Source organism: Penaeus japonicus, unplaced genomic scaffold (genome assembly GCF_977035675.1).
Source record: "Penaeus japonicus unplaced genomic scaffold, GWHDUDI00000001_assembly GWHDUDI00000004, whole genome shotgun sequence".
NCBI lineage: Eukaryota > Metazoa > Arthropoda > Malacostraca > Decapoda > Penaeidae > Penaeus > Penaeus japonicus.
The window spans coordinates 48,171,320-48,181,319 of NW_028234406.1; the positions used below are offsets into that span (position 1 = coordinate 48,171,320).

The 10,000-nt window shown below is 38.8% G+C and overlaps 5 non-coding genes across 5 annotated transcripts; all 5 read left to right on the forward strand.

The window, feature by feature from the left end:
- Positions 1 to 1,141: 1,141 nt before the first annotated feature.
- TRNAP-UGG (transfer RNA proline (anticodon UGG)) lies at positions 1,142 to 1,213 on the forward strand. The gene has a single exon. It is a non-coding gene; the product is annotated as a tRNA-Pro (tRNA).
- A 1,732-nt stretch (positions 1,214 to 2,945) lies between these two features.
- On the forward strand, positions 2,946 to 3,017 carry TRNAP-AGG (transfer RNA proline (anticodon AGG)). Its single transcript has one exon. It is a non-coding gene; the product is annotated as a tRNA-Pro (tRNA).
- A 2,287-nt stretch (positions 3,018 to 5,304) lies between these two features.
- TRNAP-UGG (transfer RNA proline (anticodon UGG)) lies at positions 5,305 to 5,376 on the forward strand. Its single transcript has one exon. It is a non-coding gene; the product is annotated as a tRNA-Pro (tRNA).
- Positions 5,377 to 7,127: 1,751 nt separating this feature from the next.
- TRNAP-AGG (transfer RNA proline (anticodon AGG)) lies at positions 7,128 to 7,199 on the forward strand. The gene has a single exon. It is a non-coding gene; the product is annotated as a tRNA-Pro (tRNA).
- A 2,040-nt stretch (positions 7,200 to 9,239) lies between these two features.
- TRNAP-AGG (transfer RNA proline (anticodon AGG)) lies at positions 9,240 to 9,311 on the forward strand. Its single transcript has one exon. It is a non-coding gene; the product is annotated as a tRNA-Pro (tRNA).
- The last annotated feature ends 689 nt before the right edge of the window (positions 9,312 to 10,000 follow it).

Here is a 10,000-nt window from a genome sequence, read left to right on the forward strand (position 1 = left end):
AGTGAATAGTTCTTTTAAAGATTCAAATTTAGGCACTCCATACGTCTTCACTGAAAAAAGAAACAAATTTGACGATTCTGATGTGTTCCAGACTAGCCGTTTTCTTTCCATGGCCGGAAACAGTTATGCTTCAACTTTTAAACTCACACCCACATATACATATGTGTAGGCATATTTTAATATGTATGTGTTTCTGTGTGTGTATATATATGTATACATATACATATATATTACATATACTTATATATACTGAGTATTCCTTATGGATGATACTACGACTAATAAATTAATATACATACACACACACACACACACACACACACACATATATATATATATATATATATATATATATATATGTAATATATATATATCAATATATAGTATATACATATATATATGTATGTACTTTGTGTGTATATATATTATATATTTATGATATATATATATATATTTATAATATATATATATATTTATATATATATAGTTTATATGGCTATATATAAAGTATCAAACATTTCTAAACCACCCGGCATGTATGGAAAGGAGTTGAAATCTCTTGAAACTTTGCCTGTTATTCGGTTCATACACAGATACTTCTAAAAAAAGTCAAATTTCTATTAAACTTTCGAGCGAACTTTGAATCCGGAACTTAATCTTATTCCTAGACAATTCAGTTCCAAATTCCCAGCTCAGTGTTTTTACTTCAGTGACGAAAGCCACATCATTCAAACTAAAACCACCTTCGTTAGGACATTCTCTTGTCAGCGAGAGAGGAGACACTTGTACCTTTAATTCTATTGTTTGGATTGAGGATAAAAAGATAACACTCTCTTCTGGAATTTCCCGATTCGGATTGGCACGATAACACCCACAGTAATGAAACTTTCAGACTATTGTTTCACCTTCAGTTGTATCAGATTTGAGTTATCTTAGTGGTTATAGCATGTCTCGTATCTCACTCTTTCTCTCTCTCTATATATATGCGTGTGTGTATGTGTGTGCGTGCATGTGTGAATAGTAAGAGTGCCGTGCATCACGTGGCGCAACAACCCTGATCGGCAACAGGTGCAGCGGGACCGCGGCGAGTGCCACCTGGAGCGTCGATTTATTATGATGTTATATCTGAAGGTATAATACCGGCCTGATGGTCTAGGGGTATGATTCTCGCTTTGGGTGCGAGAGGTCCCGGGTTCAAATCCCGGTCAGGCCCAACTTTTTCCGTCATAAAAATAAATGCAGAACACTGGAAGGATCGAGGTATCATTTTTTCATATACATGCATCTTAAAAAAAAAAAGAAATAGATATAAAAATACTAGGACTTCGTTTTTCTCTAACCACCTAAGTAAACCCTTGGCTATTTCCTCTGGAACTATCTGTCTGTCACCTTAGAGCTTTTCCAAGTTCCAGACCAGGTAAGAGTTAGAAAGTCTCTTCAACCCGCTATGGAAGCCGTGTCAGGTAACTACAGGTAACAGGTAACAGTCCTGTGCTGAGTATCGTTCAGTGAAGATCACTGATGGCGTATCCTTCGTGGCTCTTGACGACCTTGATGTGCACTGCAAGATCAATTAGATTGGTCATCGTGATTCAAGCGTCAGCCACGTGAGAAGAGCGCATGCGTGCACTGGCGTCCTTCTCATGGATCCTTCGGTCTCTGTAGCAGGATTTCCTTTTTCCAGAAGGCTGAGGAGGTCTTCTAGAGAGGAACCGAAAGAGGAATTCGCCAGGATTTTGATGAGCGAGGAACCCACACAACTCTTCTCTTGACCTTTGACACGCCTGACCTTTCCGAGTCGGTAAAGCTGACCTGGTATCGCCTCGCGGGAATGCACATGCTTCCGACCTCACGCGGCGCTGCCTCTGCCAGTGCTTGCTGCAACACGGGAAATGGACCTCCGAGAGTGTGCCTCAAGTGTGGCCCTTTTGCAGTATCGCGTTATCTCTGCAAAGCTCACCCAGTTTCTTTTAAACAGCGTAAGAGACACGGATTAAAAATAGCACTGCAGATAATGGTGTGGATTCGCCACGGAGCTGAAAACACTGACGCCAAAGCGAGAACCAAACCGCTCGACCACCAGGCCGATATCTTTGGCGGGAAAGGAGTTGCACGTTTCTTCACGCAGGTAGAAATGGATTCGTCATTCAATAGGTGGTATCTCTATCGATGTGTTTATGAATGTCGGCGCCCTGATACGCTTAGCTGCGTAATTCTATTTAACTACACTTATATGTATGTGTGTGTGTGTATCATGTGTATATACAAATACTTATACACATACACACACACACACATATATATATATATATATATATATATATATATTTATACATACCTAAATATATATATATGTATATATATACATACTTGTATGTATATATGTATATACATATATTTGTTCATATAAAAAAATATATATTAATATATATAGGTATATATGTAAATATATATATACATATATATTTTAAAATATGTATAAATACATATTAATATATGTATGTATGTATATATACATACATATATATATGTATGTATGTACATAAACATGTATATATACGTGTGTATGCAAGTGTATATATACATATGTATATGCATATATATACATATATATACATATATATATATATATATATATATATATATATATATGCATATATACATACACACATATACATATTTATGTCTATGTGTGTATGTATACAGATATGCATATGTACATATATATTTACATATATATACATATATATGTGTATGAGTACGGGCGTTTATGCGTGGGTATGTAAGTAAATATATGTGTATGTATTAATACCTGTAAAAACAATTCAACAGTTAAGCACATTAGCAGTAAGCGATGTGGACAGCGCACTGACATTCATAAACACCTAGATAAAGGCATCACCTGTGGGAATAACCATAAGTAACTGCCTTCTTATTTTCTTATCGGCCTGATGGTCTAGGGGTATGATTCTCGCTTAGGGTGCGAGAGGTCCCGGGTTCAAATCCCGGTCAGGCCCAGTCTTTTCCGCAGAGAAATGGAAAGCGCAACAGAGGGACCGAGGAGGAGGATGTTGACAGGTTGCCTTTGAAAGCAATGACGTTGAATGACGAGTCCAGTCAAAGCACTCGGACCATTACAATCAAACATCGGATCTGAGTAAGCACTCTGGAGTAATTCATCTGTTCAATTGTCTATCTGTTTATCTCCTTGTATGTGCATGTTTATATAATCACCTCTTCTTGAGTAGATAAGCTTGAGAGCGACGCCGGCAGCCATCGCTGGGTCACGAGCAGCATCACTTCTCCGAGAGGGAAAGGGATGCAAGCCCACGCACTCTTTGAGATTCGTTTCCCTAAACGGTAATATTAAAGCTTATATATATATATATATATATATATATATATATATATATATATATATATATTACCCGTGCTGCAACTTCCATTGGTTCCCTGGCAGAGGCAGCGCCGCGTGAGGTCAGAAACATGTGCATTCCCGCGAGGCGATACCAGGTCAGCTTTACCGACTCGGAAAGGTCAGGCGTGTCAAAGGTCAAGAGAAGAGTTGTGTGGATTCCTCGCTCATCAAAATCCTCTCGAATTCCTCTTTCGGTTCCTCTCTAGAAGACCTCCTCAGCCTTCTGGAAAACCAAAATTCTGCTACAGAGACCGAGGGATCCATGAGGAGGACGCCAGTGCACGCATGCGCTCTTCTCACGTGGCTGACGCTTGAATCACGATGACCAATCTAATTGATCTTGCAGTGCACATCAAGGTCGTCAAGAGCCACGAAGGATACGCCATCTGCGATCTTCACTACACGATACTCAGCACAGGACAATACAACAACTTTTCCTATCCACAGAGGCTTGGTTCCCTCGCCGTGCCTCGCGTGGGCGTGTCCTCAGCGACCGCATCGCCTGGAACCACCGACCTGCCAGCGAACGCCGCGAATCGGGAAACTTCCTCATAGCAAACGATAGGCAGCTGATTTCGCTGTTCGAATCCTTCTCAAGCTCTTTTTTCTTTTCTTTTTTCATATGTTGATATGTTAAGGAAAAAAATTAATAGTTCTTTTAAAGGACCAAATTTCAGTCCTCCATACGTCGTCACTGGAAAAAGAAAACAAATTTGACGATTTTGATGCGTTCCAGTGTAGCCGTTTTCTTTCCATGGCCGGAAACAGTTATGCTTCAACTTTTAGACTCACACCCAAGTATACGTATGTGTACGCATATTTGAACATGTGTATGTGTATATATATGGATATATATCCATATATATACATATATATTACATATATTTATATATATTGAGTATTCCTTATGGATGGTACTACGACTAATAAATATATATACATATATATGTATATATATATATATATATATATATATATATATATATATATATATATACCTGTGTGTATATATATGTATGTATGTATGCATATATATATTTATACATATATATATGTATATATATAAATAATTATATATGCTTTGTGCATATGTATGTACTTATATACATATATATATGTAATATATATATATATATATACATATATATCAATATATATGTATATACTTTGTGTGTGTATATCATATATACTATATATATATATACTTTATATTTTTATATATAAATTATCAAACATTTCTAAACTACCCGGCATGTTTGGAAAGGAGTTGAAATCTCGTGTAACTTTGCCTGATATTCGGTACATACACAGATACTAGTAAGAAAGAAACAGTTCTTCACTTCTAAAAAAAAAGGGCAAATTTCTACTAAACTTTCGAGTGAACTTTGAAATCCGGAATTCAATCTTATTCCCAGACGATTCAGTTCCAAATTCCCAGCTCAGTGTTTTTACTTCAGTGACGAAAGCCACATCATTCAAACTAAAACCACCTTCGTTAGGACATTCTCTTGCCAGCGAGAGAGAAGACACTTGTACCTTTAATTTTATTGTTTGGATTGAGGATAAAAAGATAATACTCTCTTCTGGAATTTCCCGATTCGGATTGGCACGATAACACCCACAGTAATGAAACTTTCAGACTATTGTTTCACCTTCAATTGTATCAGATTTGAGTTATCTTAGTGGTTATAACATGTCTCGTCTCTCTCTCTTCCTCTCTCTATATATATGTGTGTGTGTATGTGTGTCCGTGCGTGTGTGAATAGTAAGAGTGCCGTGCATCACGTGACGCAACAACCCTGATCGGCAACAGGTGCAGTGGGGCCGCGGCGAGTTCCACCTGGAGCGTGGATTTATTATGATGTTATATCAGTTGATGTAATATCGGCCTGATGGTCTAGGGGTATGATTCTCGCTTTGGGTGCGAGAGGTCCCGGGTTCAAATCCCGGTTAGGCCCAACATTTTCCGTTATAAAACAAATGCAGAACGCTGGAATGATCAAGCCATCATTTTTTATATACATACATGTTTCAAAAATAAATAAATAATTACAAAAATACTAGGACTTCGTTTTTCTCTAACCACCTAAGTAAACCTTTGGCTATTTCCTCTGGAACTATCTGTCTGTCACCTTAGAGCTTTTCCAATTTCCAGACCAGGTAAGAGTTAGAAAGTCTCCTCAAGTCGCTATGGAAGCCGTGTCAGGTAACTACAGGTAACAGGTAACAGTCCTGTGCTGAGTATCGTGTAGTGAAGATCACTGATGGCGTATCCTTCGTGGCTCTTGACGACCTTGATGTGCACTGCAAGATCAATTAGATTGGTCATCGTGATCCAAGCGTCAGCCACGTGAGAAAAGCGCATGCGTGCATTGGCGTCCTTCTCATGGATCCTTCGGTCTCTGTAGCAGGATTTCCTTTTTCCAGAAGGCTGAGGAGGTCTTCTAGAGAGGAATTCGCGAGGATTTTGATGAGCGAGGAACCCACACAACTCTTCTCTTGACCTTTGACACGCCTGACCTTTCCGAGTCGGTAAACCTGACCTGGTATCGCCTCGCGGGAATGCACGTGTTTCCGACCTCACGCGGCGCTGCCTCTGCCAGTGCTTGCTGCAACACAGAAATGGACCTCCGAGAGTGAGCGTCAAGTGTGGCCCTTTTGCAGTATCGCGTTATCTCTGCAAAGCTCAGCCAGTTTCTTTTCAACAGCGTAAGAGACACGGATTAAAAAGAGCACTGCAGATAATGGTGTGGATTCGCCACGGAGCTGAAAACACTGACGCCAAAGCGAGAACCAAACCGCTCGACCACCAGGCCGATATCTTTGGCGGGAAAGGAGTTACACATGTTTCTTCACACAGGTGGTATCTGTATCGATGTTTATGAATGTCGGCGCCCTGATACGTTAGCTGAGGAATTCTATTTAACTGCACTAATATATATATATATATATATATATATATATATATATATATATATATATATATATATATATATATATGTACATATAATCTATATATATATGTATATATACATATATATAGATACGTATATATATATATAATTTATATACATATGTATATATATACTTATATATATACGTATATATGTATATATATATATATATATATATATATATATATATATATATATATATACACACATATATATATACATATATGAATATATATTGATACATATACATATATGCATATATATATATATATATGTGTGTGTGTGTGTGTGTGTGTGTGTGTGTGTGTGTGTAAGTATATATGTAAATATTTATTCATTTATCTAAAAAATATATATAAATATATCAATATGTCTATATGTATATATGTGTATGTATGTATATATATATATATATTCATAAATATGTATATGTATATATATATGAATGTATTTATGCATACACACATGTACACATATATGTCTATGTGTGTATGTATATATATATAAATATATATTTATATATACATATATATATATATATATATATATATATATATATATATATATATATTTGTGTGTGTGTGAGCGTGTGTAAGTAAATATATATGTATGTATTAATACATGTAAAAACAATTCAACAGTTAAGCGCATTAGCAGTAAGCGATGCGGACAGCGCACTGACGTTCATAAACACCTAGATAAAGGTATCACCTGTGGGAATAACCATTAGTAACTGCTTTCTCTTCAATCCTATCGGCCTGATGGTCTAGGGGTATGATTCTCGCTTAGGGTGCGAGAGGTCCCGGGTTCAAATCCCGGTCAGGCCCAGTCTTTTCCGCAGAGAAAAGGAAAGCGCAACAGAGGGACTGAGGAGGAGGATGTTGACAAGCTGCCTTTGAAAGCAATGACGTTGAATGACGAGTCCAGTCAAAGCACTCGGACCATTACAATGAAACATCGGATCTGAGTAAGCACTCTGGAGTAATTCATCTGTTCAATTGTCTATCTGTTTATCTCCTTGTATGTGCATGTTTATATACCTCATCTTGAATAGAGAAGCTTGAGAGCGACGCCGGCAGCCATCGCTGGGTCACGAGCAGCATCACTTCTCCGAGAGGGAAAGGGATGCAAGACCACACACTCTCTGGGATTCGTCGCCCTAAACGGTAATAATAAAGCTTACAATTAGCGGTGTATTGGGACGATTCCGAGCATATATATATATATATATATATAGAGAGAGAGAGAGAGAGAGAGAGAATTACCCGTGTTGCAACTTCCATAGGTTCCCTGGCAGAGGCAGCGCCGCGTGAGGTCGGAAACACGTGCATTCCCGCGAGGCGATACCAGGTCGGCTTTACCGACTCGGAAAGGTCAGGCGTGTCAAAGGTCAAGAGAAGAGTTCTGTGGGTTCCTCGCTCATCAAAATCCTCTCGAATTCCTCTTTCGGTTCCTCTCTAGAAGACCTCCTCAGCCTTCTGGAAAACCAAAATTCTGCTGCAGAGACCGAAGGATCCATGAGAAGGACGCCAGTGCACGCATGCGCTCTTCTCATGTGGCTGACGCTTGAATCACGATGACCAATCTAATTGATCTTGCAGTGCACATCAAGGTCGTCAAGAGCCACGAAGGATACGCCATCTGTGATCTTCACTACACGATACTCAGCAAAAGACAGAAATACAACAGCATCTTTTCCTATCCACAGAGGCTTGGTTCCCTCGCCGTGACGCGAGTGGGACGCCGTGCCTCGCGTGGGCGTGTCCTCAGCGACCGCATCGCCTGGAACCACCGACCTGCCAGCGACGCCGCAAATCGTGAAACTCCTTCAGAGTAAAACGAGAGGCAGCTGATTTCGCTGTTCGAATCCTTCTCAAGCTCTTTTTTCTTTTTTTGTTTCATAATATTTGATGTTATTAGGGAAAACTGAACAGATCTTTTACAAAACCAACTTGATGTGATCCAGTGTAGCCGATTTCTTTCCATGGCCAGAAAAAAACAGTTACGCTTCGACTATAAAACTCACACCTAAATACAGATATACTTATGTATATATGTGTGTGTGTGTACATATATGTATATATATACACAGATACATATATGTATCTTTCGTTCTTTCGTTCTCCCCTCCATATATATATATATATATATATATATATATATATATATATATATATATATATATATATTTCGCTCTCAATCCCTCTCTCTCCTTTTATTTTTTCTCATTTTCTTATGCCTATCAAGTGATGATAAAATATATAGTCATTGGCTCAGTGTGTGGTTAATCTGACATATGCGAGAAAATCTTATTCATCGTGATGTAACTTTCCGACCCATTTTCAGCTTTTCAAAACCAATCTCGGTTTCGGAGCTCCGCCCCTTCGAATCAGCAACCTTTATTGACCTTCACTGACCATTAGACAGGTCTGCAGCTTCCCATTTTCAAGGTATTTTGTCTTGTAAGAGATGTCCACTTGCCTCTTCTTTGACTTGACTTTAGATCACGTCAGTCTTCACTTCATCACTTCAGTCTCTCTCTAGAAGGACCTGATTAAAGCCTTCGGAATATTCTTTAATACACGTCTTCTAATCAATCTAAGTGTCACTGGAATTTTCACTCAAGTGATATTAATTATATGATCCAAACGTCACCACGTGGCACTGGTGATACATAATCCGGGAAAAAAATTATAAGGATAAATAAAATTGCACAATAATTGAAAGCGAAAAATAATATACAATTAAAGGTTTGCTGAGACATTCCTCTGTTATCTGTTAACTGCTTTGTTAAACCTCAAAAGATATGTTAATGGCAACTGTAAACCTTAGTTATTATTACAACTTCCTCACAATCAATATACATCGGCCTGATGGTCTAGGGGTATGATTCTCGCTTAGGGTGCGAGAGGTCCCGGGTTCAAATCCCGGTCAGGCCCACCGCTTTTGCCTGATAGTGTGAAATCATACAACCAACATAACATCAATGAGAACAACATACCCTCAACCAATCAATTCCAGAGACAGAAATCAAATGCTACGTCAGAGTGCAAGCGAGAATGATATCTTCTCAAGTCAAAGGATAGCGTGAGTTTATCTCCCCGACCAAAGGAGTTAGACAGGTAGGTGGGCGTGGAGGTTGATAGGCAGTCAGGTGTACTGGTAGGTAGTCAGGTACAGTGGTAGTTATGAGTGAATGTGCGTGCATGCGTCCGTGCGTGTATGCATACGTACTTGTGTGTATGCATGTCCGTATGTGTATGTATTTATACGTAATGTATATGTACGTATATGCATGCATATGTAAGTATGTATGTGTGTATCTATATCTGGCTTAGTCTGTCTAAAAACCCTGCCGAAATATGTGTGTGTGTGTATCTGTATCTGCCTCAGTCTGTCTAAAAAAAACAGCCGAAAGCGCCTGTCTAGACAGCGCCGCTCGAGCCCAGGAGTTAAGCACTTCTCCGTCTGTCGCGGCGAGAGCGAGCGCCGAGCGGGGACGCTGGCTCTCACACCATATGCTGGCACTAATGGCTATTGTTGTGTCCGAGATGTATTCGTGGGTGTTCATGTTTCTTTTTCTTGACCTAACACGCAGGCTAAGAAATGCCTAGTTGCTATACCTATA